The 23101-nt window shown below is 34.8% G+C and overlaps 1 pseudogene; it reads right to left on the minus strand.

Annotated features, from left to right (window-relative positions):
* Nucleotides 1-23101, minus strand: part of LOC109054423 — a 92894-nt pseudogene that overhangs the window by 18888 nt on the left and 50905 nt on the right.

Raw genomic sequence — 23101 nt, forward strand, 5'->3', positions numbered from 1 at the left:
ATCAATATACAATATACATAAAATGATGAATGGATAGCATCTGAAAGTCTGAAATTATATATATTACAAGAATCTTTCTTAAGTGGTTAAAACCAAATTAATTTGAAAAAAAAAATGTGGAGAAGAATAAAAACATAATATTTAAGGAGTATCAATAATATAATACAGTCTTGCAAGCACTAGCAAACACCATCATTACAAGCTCTAAAACACATGAAACAAACACATGCACACATACTTAAATTTTAAACAGTCATTACACATTCCATACACACACACAAGTACGTCATCATGGCTGCACATGCAGAACAACTCCCAAGTTGAAAAACACACACAATGTTTATAGAGCTATCTAAATGGGAACTGCTCGTTGATTTCTACTTAAGCAAGTTATAACCATATACACCCAAATTATAACTCTATAGTTAGCTAACTTTTTTAGAAGTGTATGAAAATATTGTTTTTATATACTGTAGGATGCTTCCAAATGCACAACAAGCTAAAGACAGCAGAGCATAATAACCCATGCTGGAAGAAGCAACAAAAGACAAGAGCAGATCACCTGGGGTTGCTGAGGTCTAAAGGAAATCGCTTTTTTGCACAGGTGAAGTGGACACGAGGAACACCTTGTGCCTGACAAACCACATTTGCATCATTGCCGCCGTCCCCTTGCCTGGCCACCTTCCTCCACTGCGGCCCCTTCTGAAGCTCTGGAGCAACTGCAGGAACATGGAACAAGTGCTTTGAAGACCAGTACTCATTAACAATTAAACAAACCCTTGCTCAGACCAGATCCCTTATCATTAGCACAGTTTTTATTGAATATAGTATACTACTGCTCAAACATATAAGGTCGGTAAATGTTTTTTTTTTTTTGGCTTGTATTTTTTAAAGTTTGAGTAAAAATACAGTGAAAACTGTAACACTGTGGAATACTATTTCAATTTAAAATAACTGTTTTCTATACTAGTATATTTAAAAATGTTATTACTCCTGTGATGCAAAACTGAATTTTTATCAATTGTTACTTAAAGGGATACTCCACCCAAAAATGAAAATTTTGTCATTAATCACTTACCCCCATGTCATTCCAAACCCATTAAAGCTTCGTTCGTCTTCAGAACACAATTTAAGATATTTTGGATGAAAACCGGGAGGCCTGTGACTGTCCTATAGACTGCCAAATAAATAGCAGTGTCAAGGTCTATAAAAGGTATGAAAGTCGTCGTCAGAATACTCCATCTGCCATCAGACGTGCAATCTGGGTTATATGAAGTGAAGGGAACACTTTTTGTAAGAGAAGAAAACAAAAATAACGACTTTATTCAATAATTCCTTTGTCTTCAGTGTCACATGATCCTTCAGAAATCATTCTAATATGCTGATTTGCTGCTCAAGAATAATGTCTTATTGTTATTATTATTATCAAAACTGCTTGATATTTTTGTGGAAACTGTGATACATTTTTGTAGGATTCCTTGAATAAAAAGTTCAAACATACAGCATTTATTTGAAATCGATATATATATATAAATATATATATATATAAATACATAAACAAATAAATTTAATAAACCAGTGCCTTCATCTTCACTCTGCTCTCCCAGATCATCCACTTCCCCTTCACCCTATAAATAAAACACACACACACACACACACCTGTAGAAAACTCACTAACAAAAAAGTTAGAAAAAGCCAAAAGAAGGTAATGACTTCACACCAAAATCAATTTTCCCATACCTGCACATAAAACCAGACAGAAAAAGAGGATGGCTTGAGATATCACAGACACTGACTAAGAACGCGGGCCACTATAGACACTGAAATGGTCGGAAACGGCCCCAATTGTGGCTAACACTGAGAAATGTGGCCTTTGGAAAGGCAGCTTTAATGAAAGCTATTTTTCTCTATTTAGGCTAGAAGTATTAAGCATAAAGGTGAGACATTGTCGTTGTTAGAAGGGTGAAATATAGCACCTCTGTTACAGAGTAGCTGTGACACATGGTGAGAAAAGAGAAGTCGGAGAGAAAGAGGGAGTTAGAGACAAAGACGAGCGATGCAAGAGATAAATAGAGGTGATAAAAAGAGAGATAGCAAGCGAGCTGAGCTAACAAAGGACCAAAGGGGGAAAAAGGATGAGAATAAGCAAAAGAGAAACGGGGCTGAAAGCAAAACAGGAATGACAAGGACATCGTTCACCATCCACTTTCAGGAAAACATACTGTAGGTGATGGGGTTGGCATCAGAGACACACAGTAAGTAAGCTGTGTCTCCCAAGTTCACATACACAGGATCAGACTTCATACGAACAGTGGGGGCATCTGGAAGCCAAGTCAAAAAGATAACATCAAAATAAGATACAAATTTATTTTATTGTAATTTATAATGTATATTATAATTATTAATTACCATTATTATAATATAAACAAAGATAATTCAATAATGCATAATTAATCATTACTTATTGTAGCAATATAATTCATTATAGTAGTATTAATATTTTAAAAGGGCATTTATTTTACATTTTCAGTTTTAGTTGAATTAATTTTGTGGTTAAATTCATTTACACATACACACACACACAGTACACATACACACACACACAGTACACACACACACACACACACACACACACACACACACACACACACACACACACACACACATATATATATACACATACATATATCATTTTGGTAAAATGTATTTTAGTTAATTTAGTTGACACAGCAAAATTTATTTTTAAGTTTTAAGTTTTTAAGTTTGTGTTTTTCATTTATATTTTATATTAGCTTTGTTTTAGTCAAATGATTTTTATTAGTTTCAAGTAAATGTTATATAAATATATAAATAATACAAACAAATATAGTATTAATATGTATATAAATATCAAAATAAATAAAAGAAAATTAAAAACTCAGCTACCTCTGCATTTGCTATAAATATAATAAACATTATATTTATAAAATTTCAAAATAAAATATCAAAAATATTTAACTGCTTTATAACTATAAAACACAAATTGTACTCAAATTCCTAGAAAAGTGGACCTTAAATGGTTGCCTCAAGCACAATTTGTTTTTAAACAATCATAAAAAACTAAATCAAACATCTTTTGACTATGAATATATATATATATATATATATATACACATTTTTTTTGTTGTTTTTTTACAGTGATTCCAGTCAACTGTGAACTCTTGTGTTTCATAAGGTGTGCTACATGTGAGAATTTATGGTTGCCCATTAAAAACATTTTGGTTATAGACATTGCTCACTACATTTTCAGTCTATAGCAGCGTGTGCTAATTGTAGCACGTTTAAGTGACGTTTCCTTTTGTCAGGGCCATGACAGTTCAATTTTCACCTCAGCTAATTTAAACGACAGTGCAAACGATTTCGAAGGAAAGTTAACTTGTAGCATTTGATTGTCTAAATTTGGATGTGTTGATGCCAGACTTGCCTTTGTTTAAGTCTCGATACAGTGTGCCTCTGCACTTCCTGTTTGAATTATTCACAGGGCATGAAAGCCTTTACAATCAAGGTCTATTGTAATGTCGTCTCTATTATGTGTAGAGCAGAAACACTGCTATTTCAAACCCTCCTGTATTCCTCCATGGCTGGTTGCAAACAAGTCTTGGAGTCACTGTCACTACAGCACAGGCCGCACATGTGTGAACAGAGGTAATGCTTACTGAGGCAAATTAACAACACTCTCAAAAGGCTACAGAATTAACGCCCCCTCAAAAAGAATCTGTCACACCCTGTCAGGATAACTGTATTATTAAAAGGGAACAGAGAACACTAATTAAGAAGAGCATCTGTGGATGCAAAGTAGATATTTAAAAAAAAAAAAAAAAAAAAAAACATTAATAAGCTGATTTCATTCAGCTATGTATAACTATTTTTATATCTGAGCAATTACTGCTGACATTTCTACATGCTTGCACCGGCCAAGCTAAGGCTTACTCAGATCATCCGTACTGATACAATAACAGAATTGCTATTAATTTGACAATATTAATCACATTTACGCTGGTTAGCAATAAAGGTTCTTTCTTCCAGAGCTCAAATAAACCTCTATTTCAAATATACAAGCAGAAATATTTGCATTCTTGATAAGGCAACTTACATTTAATAACTAAGTGTATACTTAGTGAGAATGTTTCACAGATAACTGCATATAAACACACTCAGTTTGTACAGGAATAGCAATAAATGTAGTTTAAATAAGCTTTTCACATCAAGAATTGGGTTGAGATGGCAGAGAAAATGTATGGCTAATTATTTCATGGTGTGCAATAAAACCTGTATATTAGGACTAATTTTACACAATATCTGTAAGTCTGTGACTCTCATAAGGTTTTCACTACTAAAACCAATGCTGTGTTTTCCATAACTTGCTGCATAACTCAATTTGCATGAAGTAATTTAACCAAATGGTCCCAGCGCCATCTTTCTATTTGTTGCTTGTTTTCATGTGTAAATAAACCCAGATGGAGCTGTACCACCAAGTTATTTGTCTTTAGTGGTTTCTATTAATCAATTATTTTATGCACTCCCACACTTCATTTACTCATCACAGCTGGCATTTACCTGAAAGAAAAAAAAAAAAAACATATTAAAACATAAAATTCATAACTAAAATTCATAACAAAATAAAATATATAAAATATTTTAAATCTATCTATCTATCTATCATCTATCTATCTATCTATCTATCTATCTATCTATCTATCTATCTATCTATCTATCTATCTATCTACAGTATCTATCTATCTATCTATCTATTTATCTATCTATCTACAGTATCTATCTATCTATCTATTTATCTATCTATCTACAGTATCTATCTATCTGTCTACAGTATCTATCTATCTATCTATCTATCTACAGTATCTATCTATCTATCTATCTATCTACAGTATCTATCTATCTATCTATCTATCTATCTATCTATCTATCTATCTATCTATCTATCTATCTATCTATCCAACCATCCAATCATCTATCTGTCTATCAGAAAGATCTACAGTATCTATCTATCTATCTATCAATCTATCTGAATCTATCTATCTATCTATCTATCTATCTATCTATCTATCTATCTATCTATCTATCTATCTATCTATCTACAGTATCTATCTATCTATCTATCTATCTATCTATCTATCTATCTATCTATCTATCTATCTATCTATCTATCTACAGTATCTATCTATCCTAACTATCTATCTATCTATCTATCTATCTATCTATCTATCTATCTATCTATCTATCTATCTATCTATCTATCTATCTCTCTATCTATCTATTACTCTATCTATCATCTATTCTATCTATCATCTATTAATTGAATCAATCTATCTACAGTATCTATCTATCTATCTGAATATCTATCTACAGTATCTATCTATCTATCTATCTATCTATCATCTATCTATCTATCTATCTATCTATCTATCTATCTATCTATCTATCTATCTATCTATCTATCTATCTATCTATCTATCTATCTATCTATCTATCTATCTATCTATCTATCTATCTATCTATCCTGTCTGTCTGTCTGTCTAATAAAAACTGAAAAAATAAAATACCGAAAAAACTAATAAAATCAAACATAGTTTTTCTATGAATAAATGTATAAATATTTATAAAATATCAGTAAAAGCAAAATATTTATTATGAAATCAAATAAATATTGCATTTGCTATAAATAAACATTTATTTTATAAAATATAAAAATAAAAATAAGATATTTAAAAATGAAAATAATGAAATATCACTGCTTTTATATAAATATACAGCAAATATAGTATATTATAAATATAGAACTGCATTATAACTATAAAAAAAAATAAAGTTTGCATTGAATATCATTAAAATTGGACCTAAAGTAGGTTGCCTCAGGCACCCCCCCCCCCCCCCCCCCCCCCCCCCCCCCCCCCCAAAAAAAAAAACCTATCATATAAAATACACACTACAAATACTAACACAGATAATATATACAAATATTTTGAAAAATAAAACAAAAATATGTATAAAAAAAGTTTTCTAAAAAATCAGAAAGTATCAAAATAAAAATATAAAAATAATTTATCATCATGTAAAAATGTATGATTAAAACATGAAATAGCACTGCTTCCTCATATGCAGGGAAGTTGCACTGAAGTTCCTAAAAATATGGTCCTAAAATGGTTGCCTCAGGCACGTACAGCAAACTCCTCTGCCTCATCTCCATCCCTGTCCCCAGGAGGATCATATCCTCGACCAAGTGGGCCATTACCACCAGCATAATCTCTGGCATGTACAATCCTCCTCTGCATTGTTCCTAACGGGCAGAAAGAGGGGGGCCTACATGGAAAACAGCACCATTGGTAAAAGCTATTCAAATGGCCCATACATAATGAATATCTATGCTATTCATATGATAACGTATGAGAACGTGGAGATCCATTAGTGCAGAAGGATTTGCAGGAACATGCAGGCCTAGATTTGAAGGAGTGCTATTATTAAATCATTAAGGAAGTGGGAGTGCTCTTTCTTTCTTTTTCTCTCTCTGCGCCCCTCTCTTTTTCTTCATTTCACTTTCAAGTGTGTGTACGTCTGTGTGTGGGCTTGAATCGGCAAATAAACATGTGGTACAAATATTGAGAACAGCGTAGATTGGCTTTGCGGCACAACTTTTGTGGTAATTTACACTGAGAAAAAAAATCCATACTATCCTGACTGATTACATTTTAACCTTGCTTTTCACACATCCTGATTTCATTAAAGGGTTAATTCACCTAAAAATGAAAATTAGCCCATAAATTACTCATGCTCAAGTCATCCTAGGTGCATATGACTTTCTTCTTTCAGATGAATCCAGTTGGAGTTGTATTAAAAATTTTCTTTAATATTTCAAGCTGTTTAATGCCACACAGCGGGTGTTGCAGTGCTTCAGTCCAAAAGAAGTTAAATAAAAAGCGCCCATCCATTAAAAAAAGTGTCTCACACGGCTCAGGGGGGTGAACAAAAGCCTCCTTCAAAGGCCTATAAAGTTTTGAATATGGATATTTTTCTTACAAAAATGCATCGATTCGCTAATCAATGTGATTTGGTAAGAAAAATATCCATATTCAAAACGTAATAATCACTTTAATGTACCTTGCGCCAACAGTTGTACATGGAAGCAGCTCAGGGCGGATGACGTATGAGGTCAGCGTTGAGCATACGCTGGTGAGTCTCGTGAAAACCAATGTTTGTTTACAGGACCAGAGGAAGCAAAGTTTCCTTACTTTAGCAAAGGAAAACCAGTCTATTCTCAACTTGTTTAAAATATTTTTGAACATACAAGTTAAAAATGTTGGGAAAAATGCAATACTTTTAAATATGAAACCAAACCACCAGTAGATGACGGGTAATTGCCTTTTTAATGAGCAAGTCAACAGTCATTCATTCAAAGGCTGATTCATTCAAAAACGAGGCAAGTGACTACTCCGTGCACTCCAAATGGGATTTATCACCCTCCGAAGGGCACTTCGGAGTGAAAATAATCATGGCCAACATATTGAAGGGTCGTTCCAAACCGATGTGCTCAAAACTGGCCACTTCAAAGGGCCCTTCGGAATGAAGGATTTCGAAGTGTACAACTTATGGACACTTCGGACTCCCATGATCCTTTGCACAGATTCTTTGCATGGTGACGTCGCCTCCATGTGGGCACGTGATTATGACGCAGAAGGGCACTTCAAGAAACAGTCGTTTGTCCTTTGAAGGGATTAGGGCATAATGATGTGCACTTCCCAATGGAACGCAGGGCATGTCTTTATGAATGGGTTACTGAATCATTGACTCACTTGATTCGTTCAAAAATCTGGATTTATTCAGTATCAAAACACTGCTGTGTTGCTCGGAGACAAAACAGTTCTACTGTGGCTTTGATTGAAACTTAGTCAGCGAACTTGAGCAAAAATTGCGAACTTTGTGTTTGCTTCACTCACAATGAGGAACTTCCACGCTGACAACAACAGATTAAGCATTCCTTTGTTTCAGTGACAGTTAGAATGTTAAATGAAAGGTAGGCAACTCTTTGTGGAATTTACATATATATATGTATATATATATATATATATATATTGTGTTATGTGTGCCATTTTGTATTATGTGTGTAATTGTGTCATATGAGAAGCCAAAGACAAATTTCCACAGTGGTGGACAATAAATTTACCCAACTAACTGACATGTTTACATGCGGATGTGAGCGTACGTGTGCCGTCAAAACGGACAAAATGACTTGATTTCATTGATGGTTGTTGTCAGAAAAGTATTTCAACAGGTAAAAAGGACCGAATGAGCTATAATCTGTCAAATAGAACAACCATGAATGAAATCAAATCATTCTGAGGCAGAAAGAACAGTTCACTCAATCTATAGAGTCTGTAATCACTTTTTGGCAAGTGTAAAACGGACGGATGTGGATGGCAATACGTTTTCGGCAGACGATCAATTTTCGGCACGATACTGGCTCGGAGGGTCAGCTTATGAGATGAGGTGTATTTGATTTAAAGCAGCGCCACGCAGACCAATCATTTTATGACATCAAACCATGAGAGCACACACACACAAAACTCTTATCTAGACGAAAGATCTAGACGATTCACATAAATGACATATTTTGATTAAAAACTGCAAAACTTTGCAGAAAAGCGACTAGTTTGCAGGTATGTATTACTATATTTATAAATATTTAAATCAATAATTAAAATATTTTCTTTAGTGTACATTTTTCTAAATCCCTATTTACAGGTATTAAATCACACATTTTGAATGTGGTCTTAGACTTTTAGAACTTTGCTTTCAAAACTTGTTGAACCTCTCCTAGTTAGGCAGAGGTGTTAGTTTGAGCTCCTCACACTGTACATCCAGCTTGAGCATTGTGCGGTTCTTCCCCTCAGCATTGGAACACTCTATGATGGAATCGCCCTCGTCTCGCCGAGAAACGTTGATGATTTCCAGAGTCCAGTCGTTGAAGTGATAACGAGGATCTTCTTCTGTCACAAACATATAGAGATGTGACACAACCCACACAGAACAGGTGAATCACAGAGCTGTGACTATACAAATCCACAAAACAAATGAAATGTGAACTGCTGCACATACATACACACTGAAACAGCTGGCTTTTCCACTAAAACCCTTCTCCCAGAGAAACCTCTTTGGAGGAATACCACAGAGACCTCAACACAAGACTGCGAAGAAGCTTTCAACATGAAGATGAAGACCGGAAGCGTTGTGTCGCATTCAGAGCGACAGCGATGCTCATTTAGGCTGCATACATTAGCACAAGATCACATCTGCCAAGCTGCAGTGCCAGAACCCATCGATGTTTTATTCAGAATGCATATGGCAATGTGTGTTTACGTCTGTTTGAGTGTTTAGAGCGCCTGTGAGGGTGACATGGCTCGTAATGTCATGTAGTGCTGTCTGCTACCTTTCACGAGCTTCTCGCCCTGAAAAATCCACTCGCAGGTAATTTCATCCTCAATGACCTGGACCTGATCGGGCTGCTCATCCGAAAACTCTGGAGGAACCGAATTTTAACAGATGCATCACATTCAAGATGCTAATATGTAAGCAAACATATTTCTAAACTTGACAATGAACACAACAGTTACACAAACCAAACTGTTTGTCACACCATACTGTATGTAAACAACATATCTCACAAATAAATACATAATACATTAGCAACTCTAATTAAAGACTAATGCTTACTCTGCACTGCCATTAACAACCCATGAATTACAGAGATGCAAACATTTTTTTTAAAAATATTTATTCATAAATATTTTAATATTGAATCATTTTCCTTTGCAAACATTCTTATATATTTAAAATATTAATTTTTTTTTTTACATGCATACATACATACAGTATACATACTGTACATACAGTATTACATATACGTAATGTACATACATTCATGCATATGGTCTCACTGTATTTTAAGGTCCAATTCTCGCTATTAACAAACCATTAACTATGACTTTTGCCTCAATAAACTCCTAATTTGCTGGTTATTAATAGTTAGTAAGGTAGTTAAGTTTATGTACTGGGTAGGATTAAAGATATAGAACATGGTCATGCAGAATATGTGCTTTATAAATAGGCTACTAATAAACAACCAATATGCTAATTCTAGGCATGCTAATCAGCAACTCGTTAAGATTTGGTCCCTGTACTAAAGTGTTACCATATATTCAGTTGAAGTCAAAAGTTTACATACACCTTGCAGATGTGCAAAATTTTAATTATTTTACCAAAATAAGAGGGATCATACAAAATGTATGTCATTGTTTATTTAGTACTTACCTGAATAAGATATTTCACATAAAAGTTGTTTACATATAGTCTACAAGAGAAATTAATAGTAAAATAAAAACAACCCCTTTAAAAGTTTACATTCTTAATACTGCATTGTTACCATGTTATGAAGATACAAAATGTACATATCTTCATTCTGTTCAAAAGTTTTCAACCCCCGGATCTATCTATCTATCTATCTATCTATCTATCTATCTATCTATCTATCTATCTATCTATCTATCTATCTATCTATCTATCTATCTATCTATCTATCTATCTATCTATCTATCTATCTATCTATCTATCTATATACACACACATTCTGAAATTCGCTATTTACAACTAGTAAAATTTTCTTAGTTCACATGTGGCAAAAAGTTAATTTTGCATCATATTTATACTGTAAGAACTGATTTAAGAAAGCAGCAGATTTTGAGTCGTTTTCCTCTCTAACGTCTGGCGCCGCACTGGTCTGTTGTGAACAAGGCGTATGATTTATTGTGCTGTTGATCTCTCTGGGGGGCTTCTGTGTCTTTGTCTCATTAATGTACATTGTGTCATTTCAGAGCGAATGAGAATTCAAATGCAGATTTTAACACAAACGATTTGCGTACATCTACAAGCAGAAATACACACACACAAGCTCAAATACACTCACACACACACTAAGAAAGTGAAAGATGAAATATAATCTTAATATAAGACAATAAAGCAGGCAAAGTGATAATTAATGGTCTGTTCTTACACAGACAGATATTTAAATCACAAACTGTGGAGGTTTGGAAACAGACAAAGAGTGTGCGCAAACACACACACACACACACACACACACACACACACACACACACACACACACACACACACACACACACACACACACACACACCCACACAGTGACATTCCGTCATGCTCACAAAGCGTGTCAGGCTTTGAAGAGGTGGCTGGCTGGATCAGACCAAACAACATCAAAGTCAAACCATAATCATTGCAGACACAGAGACACACATACACACACACAGAAATACACACATCACACCACACACTCGCCATACACATTAGGAGGTATAGACTCATTCAAACATACATCAGAATACTTGCCTGAACAAAATAACAGTACATCTTTATACCAGAAAGCTACACCAACCATACCCATGATAAAACTACTATCAATGAATGTTTAAAAATAACATTCTAGTGAAAAATAACATAAATAAGCAAGTAATTAATGGAATGATTGAAAGCAAAAAAGAAAGAAACTGAGATGAAATAGTGCAGTAAAATCACATTTATTTATTATAGCATTTATTTCAATTAATAATTTATCGAGAGAAAGAAAGAGAGAGATGACAGTTGTGTGTGTGCTACCTACGTGCTGCATCTGCACATCTCTCTACAAACAATTAATTAATTCAAAAACAGTGATTTGATCACGTCGTCGCTGAGGAATATCATTTAACAATCCAGTATCTAGGCTATTTTTATTAATAAAATCGCAGGGAAGCACTGACATCAAGTTTATGTGTGTGCGCAGCACAATCTGCGATCTCTGACCTCTCTCTCTCTCTCTCTCTCTCTCTCTCTCTCTCTCTCTCTGTGTGTGTGTGTGTGTGTGTGTGCGAGTGAGTGGGTTTGTGTGCACATTAATTGAAGTAGCAGATTAATATAGAATAATTATTAAACTGACTTGGAACTACCTGTGCATAAAACGTTTTTACTGCATACTTGCCAGCCAATCAGAATCCAGTATTCAGACAGACCATGGAATAAATAGTAATGATTCACTAATTTATTTATTACCGCATATTAACCATACATTAAATAAATACATTGTCCTTATTTATTATCCCTATTAATCTCCCAATAAATAAATAAATAAATAAATAAATATATAAATAAATAGCGCAAAGGCTGACAAAATCATTTGTAAAATGGCTTATGTTCAATAATATAGATTAACTTGATCAAATAATGTTTTGTTGTCAGTTGACAGTCCACATTCATGTTCAGAAAACTCACAGAGCACGTTGAGAGTCTAGAAGTTGTTGACACCCTCGAACAGCACATTACTGAAGGCCTGACAGGTCATTCTTTTCTTCCTATGATGGGACTCAAGAGTGAGGGACAGCTTACTGGTTCGGGACATCCCACCAAATCCAGCCTTGTTAGGAGCCTGGTCAACTCCCTTCAGCCTGAGAGAGAGAGAAAGAAAGAAAAAAAACTTTATAAAAGACATGAGACAATTTACAATGCTATTTCACATGAACCTTTTATAAAAGAAGAACAATTTCAAAAACCTCCCCTTGGAATAACATTGCAAAAATAGACTATGAATATTCGATAAAGGCCTTCACAGTAACAGCATTCACCTGCTGTGAAATCTTTTTGTTTGCCCGACATGTGTTAGGGCCCCGCAGGGACCATCCGACAAAACTGAAAACCTATAAAACTCGAAGCAGACCACTCCTCCACTCACAAACACTATAGTTTTATAGCTGAATTTCTTTAGAAATAAAAGCTGAGCCATAACGTTAGGCTTAGCTGGTAAAAAACTACAACTGATCTGCTCACAATAGCTGTAAAGTTTTTTCCTTCAACTGGCCACATATCGACAGCGCTAGAGAAAGACTCCAACAAGGTAATGACTTAGTGATCACCGGCTGCCAGTCGAAACCTAATAGAGACATTAAAAAAGGTCTCGGGATGGACTGCCAAACTTCCCATCCGCCTTTGCAAACATATCACACTTTCCTGCTTCTCCAAAGAGCTTTTTACTGAGCCCTCCTGCACAAATTCTGCTCTTTATGTACAGATACACATCAGACGTCATTAACTATTGCACACTTCTCAGCATTAAAAACGACCTGGGTCATTTTGGAGCCAAATTCACCTGAAATGCATATGTATTTGCCTGTGTTTTGTGGACCAAGGGGCAATTCTCTGCAGTCTGTTGATGTGAACAAATCAGATGGACAGCAAAATCCCCTTGGGAGTGCTGGACTATGTAATACAGTATTAGCTGTGGGTGTGTGTATTTGTGCATGAGTGTTATGATGTATAATGGAATGTTTTAGTACATGACGAGGCCCAAACTCCAGCTGATATTTGCAGTGCGATTGCTGCTAACAGCCAAGCAGTCCAGCTCCAGTGTCTGACCCCTGCGCAGCTCTTGATGGTTGGCCATGATTTCCACACTCACTGCTGGAACTGATTGAGAGACAACAACAAGAACAACTAATTAGAATGTGACTGATTCTAATGCATAACCACAAAATAAATTGTGAAAATAGTTACTTTCATCCAAGAAACCAGATACTTTCATCCATACTCTCAAACAACACACTTCTAACCCTATCCATTAACACCTCATACCTGATGATGAGGATATTAAGATTTATAGATTCTTTATTAAAGGGGTCATATGACGTTGGTAAAAAGAACATTATTTTGGGTCTTTGGTGTAATGCAATGAGTTTATGTGGTTTAAGGTAAAAAAAACAAAAAAAACCCCATTATTTTCCACATAATGTACATTATTGTTATTTCTCTATGCCCTGCCTTTCTGAAACGCATAGATTTTTACAAAGCTCATTTGTTTTGAAAAAGGTGGTGTACGCCGAGGTGTACGGTGATTGTCCAGCTATCCAGTGTGTTGTAATTGGCCGAATGCCTCAAGTGTGTGATGGAAATGTTACGCCCCTTCCCATACTGTCATGCCGTGTCTCCCGGCTCGACGAGACAAAACCAATCAAACCCATTACAAACGAGGCATTTGTTGCATCCAGTGGGGATGTAATTACTTATTATAATGACTTATACTGTCTTTTTACATGTTGCGTTGCGTATCATGCAGCGTAAACATAAATCATATATGCATTTGTGATAGGAGAAACGACAAAAAACAAGCTCTACTATAAACTGCTCAAAACTTAAGTTTAAATCATCAGCCTTATTCAAACTTCTTTTTCCCCCAAAACGAAGAACGAAAACAAACTTTGTTTGAAGTATACCGGGGCCTTTAGTGTCACATGATCCTGCAGAAATTATTCTAATATGCTGATTTGCTGCTCAAGAAACATTTCTAATTATATCAGTTTTTAAACGGCTGTACTGCTTTATATTTTGTGGAAATCACAAATTTTATTTTAGGATTCTTTGATGAACAAAGTTCAAAATAATTTTGAACATCATTGAATATATTATAAATCTTACGTAAAATTATAAATGTCTTAACTGTTTGATAAAATCCTTATAAATGTATAAAAAAAACCTTACTAACCTCAAGCTTTTAAACTCTAGTGTATATTTTAATAATTACTAAAATGTCTTGTTAGCAATTTTATATCTTTTTTTGTTGAGCAGTTTAAATTCAAATGCACAGCAAAACATGCTCCATTTATTTATTAAGATGTTTTATTATGCTATTACCATATTTGACAGGCAGAAAAAGGAAATACAGAAAATATAAATTGTACTATTATTTGTTGAATAACGTATTTGATAAGTGACAAGGTATGTATTAATTGGCAACTAGCAAAGTTAAGAAGAGTAAAGAAGTACACCAAAAACGAGTGGTTTCCCATCACAGTATGGTGTGTGTGGGTTTTAGGTTTGGTCTGGGTGGACAGAACTTTATTGGCTTTGTTCTAGAAGTGGCAGCGGTAGGTGGCCAGATTGTCAGTGGGCTGGAGGATGAGAAGCAGCTCTCGTGACACACCATGCTGTGAAAACACCTGCTTCAATGCAGTCTGCATGACTTTATTGTTCTGTAGTTCACACACAGACATGGAGGATTATTTAATGGCAGACCTACTGCAACAAAACATATTTGTAACTGTCATAAAAAACGTTCATACCACTACACACCTTCAACCAGACCAGCTGACCTGTGGGATTCCCACCACTGGAGAAATAGCCCAGAAAAGTTGTACCAGAATGTAAGAAGACGTTTGGTGGAGGAGCATCTAACCACACCTTTTGAGGAAAAGCTAAGAAAAAAACAAATGGGGTAAGAGGAACAGACATCAACTAAGCTAATATTCCAATTAGTACATTATTAACACATTATTACATTTACATTTATTTTAGATAAGCTTTGATTCAATTACAGTGGGTTAAAGGTATACATTTTTCTCAACATACACGATTGTTCAAAAGTTTAAGATCTACAATGAAGAGAAAGTTAAAAAAAACATAAATCTTTTGTGACATTTAATGCATTTCTATGCATCCATATTGAACATTTCTGTGTTCAAGTTTCAAGTTTCTGTGAATCAAACCTATGACTTTAGTAGTTAAGCAACTACTTGTTGCTTAAATGGATTTATCAGGGATCATTCTGCCTAAATGTTAGCTAAAAATGCCAGCGGTCACTCACAGTAAATGGTGAGCTCTTCAGCACGAACCCTAGAGAAGCAGGTGCCTTTGTTGAACGCCTCACAAATCAGAAAAAGACCATTGTCCTCACGTGACACTTTATGCGTCAGGTTAGACCTTGTAATCATCCCACTATTTTCCCCCTGTAACACAAATATTTCATATGAGAACTTTCTCTGTAACTGAGCATAATATATGGTCTATGAAAAGTGCTATTATAAGGAATGTAAGTGCACACTTTGCACACAAGAGTGGAAATATTAAATCATACTACCGTCATTTGTTTAATCAGAGATACTATATTTCATGTGATTTGCTGATTAAATGCAAAGAAAATCATTTTGACAAAAGCGTTGGCGTCTATAGTGACTCTTATAATCTCACTAAATGCATGAACATATTTCAGTGAGGCAAATTTAGCAAAGCCACGGTTTTGAAATGTTTTTAAGAGTTAAATACATAGATTAGACACGAGTGACAGAAAATAACTCTAAAAACCATCTTATTTTTACATGTTCTTCTGGGGAAAGTAGTGAAAAGGAGCCTTACCTTGATCATTCTCATTATTTTAATTGCCAAAGTTGTTAATTCTGCTCATTTGCTAAGCTTATTGACACCTGCTTAGAGTGTTGACTCTGGCTTCATGGTTAATTACGGCCAAACGAATAAAAAAAAAAATTAATTATCATAAAAGGTAGCTATGAGAGAAAAAAATAAAATAAATCACACCACCATCTAAGTGTAAGATCAGATGTAAAACACCTCCAAATGAACAAGGAGGGCTCTGTGAAGCGCCGAGCAGCCTCGGGTCAGCTTTTATTCACTTAAGTTTCATTCAAATCAACCTCTGGAGAGGAAGAGCGGGAGATTAAAAAAAAAGAGAGACTCTAAAAGCCCCTAAACTCATGGAATATTGTGTAGTAACTAATAGAAACTAAAGTAAAAGCAGAGTCTTGATGGAGACTTTTGAATCACTCTCGGGTCAAGGCTCGCTGGCTTTATTTCACACAATAATTGAGAATTATTCCTTTAATCAGGCACTACACCTCATGAAGCTTTTCACTGGCAGTGGAATGGCTTGTGAGAGTGTGGTAGTTTATATTGTTGATGGACCTATCAAAAGCAAGACATAGAAACAGTGTCAAATAATAAAACTAAATGCTTCAAAGCAACTACAAGGCTGAACAAGTATGATGGGTGATGTTCTTTATCATAAAGGTACACTGACATCTTAATTTTTTAGTTTGAAGGATCCTGGACTAATAATAAAAAATTGTAAAGATCTTCTTTTCTTTAGCAATCAATTCAAGGCTAACCAAAACATTTTGACATTTATAAAAAAATAAAATAAAAATAAGCCCATTTTGGCCACTTTTTATATTAAACATAATAAAATTTAGTATGTGTATATATATATATATATTATTCAATTTATAATTGAATTTTTTTTTACAGTAAAACGATTTTAAATGAGCAAGTATTTATGCAAAAAGACAGTAAAAACAGTAACACTGTAAAATGTTATCACTATTATTACAGTAACATTACTGTTTTCCTTTTTAATATATTTTACAATGTAATTCCTGTGATGAAAAAGCTAATTTGTTAGCATCCATTACTCTCTTTAGTTTCACATGATCTTACAGAAATCATTCTTATATGTTGTTTTGGCTCTCAAGAAACATTTCCTATTATTAACACTGTGCTGCTTAATATTTTTGTGGAAACAGTGATGCTATAAATGATTCTTTATATTTATTTAGATTTATTTGACATTTATTACTACACACACACACACAAACACACAAACACACACACACACACACACACACACACACACACACACACACGTGTCCAAAATGTAAAATGTTCAAGCACATTTTTCCAATTTCAAATCCAATCCAATCTGAACAACTACTATTAATTTTGTATTTAATAATTTATAAATGATATATAATTGTCGATGAAGGCTGGAAGTGAAAAACTTATATTCAGGTATATAATTATATATATAATTATATATTACTTTTACTGATAAATTTGGCTAAAAAAAGAGTTTCAACTCAGACTGAAAAGTCAAAAATTATTAAATCCCCATGTGAAATATTCAAAACGAATGCAAAATAGAAATTGCAAAGTTGACCATTGGACAGCAAAATGCTCATTTGGTCAGCGGGCTCAAAAAAAAAAAAAAAAAAAAAAAAAAAAAAGGTGGAGAAGAATGTTAACTGCAAAATATTTGAGAATTAATGCGAAGAATTAGGTGTAAAACCACCAGAAACCATTTAGTCTCCAGCACCACCATTTTCCAGAACTGCAACCTACCTGGAGTCTCCAGAATTATAACGTGTCAGGTTCTCAGAGACAATTGGCTTGGGTAAAAATCCTTAAAATAATAATATAAGACAACCATAGTGTATTGTATTGTTAACAATTAATTTAATTCTTTATCATTTTATTTCATATTAGCCACCACTACCATCTAATAGAGGACTTATTTAACACTGAAGATGGCTTTTTACACAATTTAAAGGAGATTCTATATTAAGTTTCATTTATCAGTCAGCCATTAAAAACAGAAGCTATGGAAGAGTATGTTAGAGTACTATGTGGAAGAGTTTCCACACCCTCAATATTTACTCTTAAGTTAGGTTGAATACCTCAGAGTTGGTAACATCCATTCTGTTGAGCTCCTTGAACCCGAGCCACCAGCAGATGTGGACTGGAGGATTACTAGAAGAAGTGTAACAGCAAAGATTGATCTCCTCTCCCTCTATGGCTTCAAATGTACCCAGTAACTTTACCTCGTCTGGTTCAACTGTGAGGAAAAGTGATTACCACTACACAAAGAGAAGCAGGATAAATGGACAGTCAGCAGATCTTTCCAGCAAATTGTTTAAACACGCTAGTCAGGCCATTAAGATATGTTCTCATGATCCTCTCACAGTACTGAAATAATGATCTAGCTGATCAATGAAATTGTGAATGAAGTGTCTAGAGGGATCTTCTAATAACACCCAACTGGAATCAGTATTTGTGTGCACTAAGATATATTCTCAATAAGATGTATGCGGCAATGAATGTAGATTAGAGATATGAAAGGGTTGTTTGACATTGGAATTTGTTGTGATAAGACCATCATGAACCATCCTCTGTTAATAAAAGATTACAGAAACTCCAGGTAGCAGCAAGTATTGACCTGATTTACTTGTCAGCCATGATACAGCCATGTGTAATTGGCTTATGGTAAGTGACAGTGTGTCATGAAAGATCAAGCTTTTGGTTTAAGGTTATTTTAAAAACTACTAGTAACGAGAGGCTTGTGGCCTTCTTAGAAGTTTGATGGGTTTTTGAGAAGAAGATTTTTTTAAGATTATTAGCTATAATGTGTTCTGGACTACTCACAAAGGGCGGTGAGAGTGCGAGTGAGGGACATTGGTGAACGAGATACTTGGTTAATGCTCTCGCACCGCAGCACAGCATGATTGTCCTCTGGCTTCACCTTCAATTTCAACACACTACTGGACCGACGTGACACAACGTCCTCTTCCCAGCTAATGGACAGGACTTCTCCTGAAAAAGAGAAAAGTGATGACACTGATAGACAGATGGGGAGACAAACTAATGGATGGAATGACAAACAGACAGACACATGTATAGACATAAGGACAGACAGACAGATAAACAGATACATATTAAACAGATAGATAGATAGATAGACAGACAGACAGACAGACAGACAGACAGACAGACAGATAGATAAATAGATAGATAGATAGATAGATAGATAGATAGATAGATAGATAGATAGATAGATAGATAGATAGATAGATGCAAACTTTACTTGTAATGACAAATATAGATGATAGATGAATGAATGGATGAATAGACAGACATAAGCATAGACATAAGGATAGACACAGTCAGACAGACAGACAGACAGACAGACAGACAGACAGAAAGATAGATAGATAGATAGATGCAAACTTTACTTGTAATGACAAATACAGATGATAGATGAATGAATGGATGAATAGACAGACATAAGCATAGACATAAGGATAGACACAGTCAGACAAACAGACAGACAGACAGACAGATAGACAGATAGACAGATGCAAACTTTACTTCTATAAAAAGACATTTGTGTCTGAGATCAGTCATCCAGTCAACAGTGTTGCAGACGCTAACATTTGCATTAGCTGAAAATTATTAGAGATGTCAGGACTGACACATTTTATCAAAGTAAACGGAGAGTCTCCACTGTGAGTCTGTCTGCGGGACACTACATGAATTGAAAAGTAGATTCGGCGGCCTAGACTTCACTTGCAAATGATTTAAAGCTTGACATCTTCTCTCTGTCTCTAAACACAGACGTTTAATAAAGTTCTTGGTTGCAGCTTTCAGCTTTCCCCTAGGTTTGCTGAGTTTAGTCATTCACTCACACGCACAGCCACCCACCCCCCGCCCCCAAACTACTACATAAATGGGTGGATTAAAAAAAATACATTTATCATAGTTTCTTAATGTCCTATTTAAGAGAAAAAATTTACACAAGGGTAGTCCACTTAACATTACCCGAGAGCCACTTTAAGTGTCTTTAAGAAATGTTGAATGGCCATTATAAAAAGCACTGCTTTTGTTCTTTGTGAACATATGCATGCTGTTATCTTGAGGTAGTCCTCCCACTCCGCAGAATTTTCAGTGGCACTGAAGCTTTGCATCACATTTATTAAGCTGTTTGAGATGCCAATGCTTCATAATTTCTGAGGTTGATAAAATTTTTAAGAATATAACAACCAGGTTTACCTGCAAGATTCCACCTAGCTTCAAATTACTTTAGTAACCTACGTTCCACTGTGACCTTACTTTGGGATTACATTCATGGTAATTGGCCTGCAAAGCATTTTGGTAAACAGCTCTCGCATGGTTGAATGATGCAGCCAATCATTTTTCATCTAACAGCTACCTGCTTAACGTAACATTTGGACCAGGGGCACTTTACATGAATGCAGTACACTTTCGTGTCCCGTGTCTTTTAGAGGCACAAATTCCATGTTTTTTTTTTGTTTTTTTTTTTTTTTGTGAACTATCACATATGCTAGATAAACTATAAAAATATCCTAATGTCCCCTACCCAAAAAGTAATGATTTTCAGCTTATCCCACCTTGGAGGTCTTAAACAAAAAAAACTGAATTAATTAATGTGTTCAATGCATTCGTTAACTTTGAGAGTTTTACAATAAGTTTCCACTTGTTTCCATTAGTTAACTATATAACTTAACATTAACTAGCAATGAAAAATAATTCTAAAGCATTTATTAATCTTACAAACAAATCATTTTAATTTCAACATTTACCAATAAATTATAAATATCAAAAATTGTATCTTTAGTGTTAATGTAAAAAAATGTACAAAAAATGTACTGCTTATAGTTAGTTAAGAGTTAATGCATTAACTCATGGGAACTTTTTGTAAAGTTTTATTAATCAAACACTTTATTATTATTATTATTATGTGTGGGAGATAAAGTTTAATCAATAACTATAAACCAAACTCAAGGTCTTTTCTCCAAGTAAAGAAAAAGGCAAAGTAATTATTCTGGAAAAAGAAAAGGGCAACCGAGGATGAATTTCTCATATTTCTCTCACCTTAGTCCAATGCAGAGTGGCCAGTGGGTTGCCCCCGTACGACATACACACCAACCTGAGAAAGGAACCAGCTTTGACCTCTTCATTTTTTAATCCCATGATCACCGGAGCCTGCGGAGGAACTGGACAAAGTGAATGAAGGGTTACGACATCAATAGACAGAAGTTTGAATCATTCGTATGTGTTTGCATGCATCGCAGCATGGCTCATGAGATTCTTAAGAAGGAATGAAAAGAGGAACATTCGTGTGCAGGAAGGAGGGAAAATATTATTAAAACAAAAGATCTCCCCTTTGTTCTGTGAAGACTGAAGTCTTTTCATGTTAGACCCAATCATGAAAGATGAAGTGGAGGAAGAAGAAGACAGAGCTTGGTAGAAAAACGACCACAAGTTTGAGCATCACAGCATCAGGAAGAGCATGACTCTATTTTAGTCCTGTACAACATTATTAAATCGAGGATATTTAATGCCAGTGCAGCGGGAAGACATTGCTTGTCCCTTTGATGAAACCATTAAGTATAAAGAGCGAACCACACATTGGCACTAGTCCATAAACCAAAATAACAGATGTTTAAACCGTAATAAGGCAATGTGGAACATGAATAAATTACAGTGGGGCTCCTGAATAATACATTTGCCATAAAATAAATTACGGGGCTGGGCTGCTCTTTGTTATTGCCCCAATCAGTTTGGAAGCGGGCGCGATGGACGGATGAGAGTCTGCCATGACAAAGTGCCGTCTTGCTCACAATCTGCTGCAGATGAAAATGGGCAGTGGAAAGTTGGATTTGATGGGCCAGGCGTGCTGAGTAAGACAGCGATGCTGGCCATCGGTTCTGCTACATTAGCACTTATTGCACTGGCTGGGCGGTAATGGAACCATGAGCTGGGGTGAGGGAAGGGGGGCCAGTGTTTTAAAGCATAAATTTAGTGAGCAGAAAAAATGTGATTGGCGTTTTGGTGGAAGCTTATGCCTGTGAAATGCATCATATCACATGGAATTTAAAATGTGCATTAGGCTGCATAGGTTTTCAAAGCTCACCTAATAACATAACAGATAAGCTTACATAACATAGAAAAAGTATGAGCTAAAACATGATGCTCTAAACTGATTTGAAAGGACTTTGGTGCTTCTTTTTCAAGTCAACATGAACCGTAAATCAACCCTACTTGGTAGAACATGGCAAGTACTGTAGCAATTGATACCTTAAAGGAATAGTTCAAAATATTTGCATGTCTCAGTGTTTCTTGTCCATACCATAGAAGTCAGTGGGGTTCAATGTGATTTTGAATTCCATTTAGAGTACTTTTAATTGTATGGACAGAAACAAAATAATAATAATAATAATAATAATAATAATAATAATATATATATATATATATATATATATATATATATATATATATATATATATATATATATATATATATTATGTTTTGCAGAACAATGACACAGTTGAAATGTCATGATGGTACGGAGCCCCTAATGTGACAAGGTGATGGAAAAAAAATATAAGCTGGGAGAAATTTTTTAATGCTTTTGTGTTTGCTCACAGAGGAACATTCGTGTGCAAGAAGGAGGGAAATTTTCTAGCAAAAAATTGCGTTCTCCCAATAATCTTTGCATTCACTCACAAAACGTTTGCGTTTTCTAGCAAAAGTATTGAGTTCTGCTGAAATCTTTACGTTCACTCACAAAACATTTGCATTCTCTTTAAAAGTT

The sequence above is a fragment of the Cyprinus carpio genome, chromosome B15 (assembly GCF_018340385.1).
Source record: "Cyprinus carpio isolate SPL01 chromosome B15, ASM1834038v1, whole genome shotgun sequence".
In the NCBI taxonomy this organism is placed as follows: domain Eukaryota; kingdom Metazoa; phylum Chordata; class Actinopteri; order Cypriniformes; family Cyprinidae; genus Cyprinus; species Cyprinus carpio.